This window comes from Rhinolophus ferrumequinum, chromosome 24, assembly GCF_004115265.2.
Source record: "Rhinolophus ferrumequinum isolate MPI-CBG mRhiFer1 chromosome 24, mRhiFer1_v1.p, whole genome shotgun sequence".
Lineage (NCBI taxonomy): Eukaryota > Metazoa > Chordata > Mammalia > Chiroptera > Rhinolophidae > Rhinolophus > Rhinolophus ferrumequinum.
In genome coordinates, this window is record NC_046307.1 from 798,153 (window position 1) to 800,490 (window position 2,338).

Genomic DNA, 2,338 nt, shown 5'->3' on the forward strand with positions numbered 1-2,338 from the left:
AGGACCCTGACAGGACTTAATGTTATAGGTAAGAAGAAGAAATGAGTGTGGAGCAAAGTGCTCTGACTTGAGAAAGAGAGTCCACTGACCTACATGATTTGAATAAACGGAAGTAGTTACTTGGAAGTAAAAAGACAATCTCTAAAAGTTTGTGTTTAACTAAGAACAGTGCTATAAAACAAGCTGGACCCCATTCAAATTTGATTTTTGAAACATCAGTTTAAGATTTGAGCAGTGGCAGTATCATAGCCAATGAGGTTTATCCGAGACATGATTATTGCTAATTGAAAACTAAAACATCAATTTTAATTTTCTTTTGAGTATATCTGTCACCTCTATAACTGTAATTGTTCATGTCATACCTTTTGTGTTATTGTGAGTAAATTGATTTTAATTTTTTAAAAATACCAACTTATCTCTCATGACAAAATATTTTTATGATCTAAAAATCTCTATCAATCTTTTTATAACAATTTTATTGAGAATAATGTATATACCACAATATTCACCCTTTCAAAGTATACAGTTCAGTGGTTTTTAGTATGTTGTATGTCAAATAATTGGGATTATTTCTGGGAATGGAATAATAACGTTTTCTTCACAAGTTACAATGATTACATATTGGCTTTGTAATCACACTTTTTAAAAAATAAAATATGGTCAAAACTACTGCAAAAACTGATTTGAGTGTTCTGCTATTCTAACCTTTTTAGATATGAAGATATGAAGGAGGAAAGGTATAAGCTTTGGGGAATATCAATGCTTGCTAGTGCTGTCATAACAAAATACCACCTACTGAGCGGCATAAACACCAGAAATGCATTTCTAACAGTTCTGGAGGCCAGAAGTTCTAGATGAGGATATTAGCAGACTTGACAGGATTGGTTTCTTCTGACATCTCTCTCCTTGGTTTATAGATTGACATCTTCTCTCTGTGACTCTTCCCATGGATGTTTCTCCCTGTGTGTCTATATCCAAATTTTCTCTTCTTATAAGGACAGAAGTCATATTGGATTAAAGCCCAGCATAATGACCTCACTTTTAATTATTTCTTTAAAGTTCCTATTCCCAAGTTAAGTCACATTCTGAGGGAATGGGATTAGGATTTCAACATATGAATTTTGGAGGAGACACAATTCCACTTGTATCAGTCAATAAGAGACACAGCATATTATTTTTGAGGGGTGTCCATCTAGAAAGGTAAAACTGCCGGGAGGTTTCCTTGATGTACATGGGCAGTCGCGGTGTCTCTTGAAGACAGGGAAGCCTGACTTATTCAGATTAACTTTAATGTGCCCTCAAGTTCCTTCCCCATAAGAGTTGCTCAGAGTAAGAATAATCTTTTCCAGGTTACTATCCACTCAATGGGAAGAATTGAAACACTATACTTTAAGACGTCATCAAAATGACGGCGTGAGGTGAGCCTCTGTAAAGCTCCCCTGGAATTTACAACTAACCGAACAACAATAACTCCACAAAGGACTCCCTGCACAGCAGACAGGGAAGACGAAGAGGCCCACTACTGAATTCACCTAAAGGTGGGGGAATTGTGCGAGCTGGGGAGAAGGGAAGGGAGAAGTGCGGAGACGGAGCTGTGCGGGCGCAGGACGCAGACCTAGCTCAGTGCTCCAAGCTCGCTGCATCCCGGAGCTACCGCAGCTGCAGGAGAGGGAAGAACTCGGAGTGCGAGGGCTCCGCTTATGGCCCACAGGGCTGAGGGGACAGCATACAACACGGCTGAACCCAACGCTCACAGCGGAGGCCTCAGAGCAAAGACTGAGGGAAGAAGGCTGAAAATGGTGGTTTAAGGCCTCACTGCCGAGCAGAGAACGGAAGCCTTAGGCACTGAGACTAGCCGCCCCCTCCCCACCCTCCCAGAGCTCACCCCGCCCCCACCTGCCCGGTGCTAGAAGCGGAACAGTAGCAGTGTCAGATCAAAAGAACAGCATATTTGCTATTCTAAGAACTGTGGACCGCAGACACAGATTCGCAGCCCAACTAGTTCTGGCAGAGGGGAGGGAGCTGTGGAAGCAGGACTGACTGTGGTGGTGGTCACCGCCATTGCTCTGGGCCACCTCACACAACTCACCCCGCCCCTGGCACCACCTATCTGGGCGGATCCCTGCAGCAGTAAACAGAACTGCTGAAACATACGGGCTCTGAATCTGGTGCAGGAAGAGCTTTGGAACTTGAAAAGCTCTCCGCATACCCACACAGATACTGCGCCCTGTGACCCAAGTGAACTATTAACAGAGGAGAAGCCTGTCTCCCAGGGAATCCCCGCATTGTGTGAGAAGCTGGAATAGTGCAGAGAAAACATAGCACTACCGTGTGAGAG

At 43.3% G+C, this 2,338-nt stretch overlaps 1 pseudogene; it reads left to right on the top strand.

Annotated features, from left to right (window-relative positions):
* Positions 1-223: 223 nt before the first annotated feature.
* Positions 224-354, top strand: LOC117017165 (uncharacterized; annotated as a pseudogene).
* The last annotated feature ends 1,984 nt before the right edge of the window (positions 355-2,338 follow it).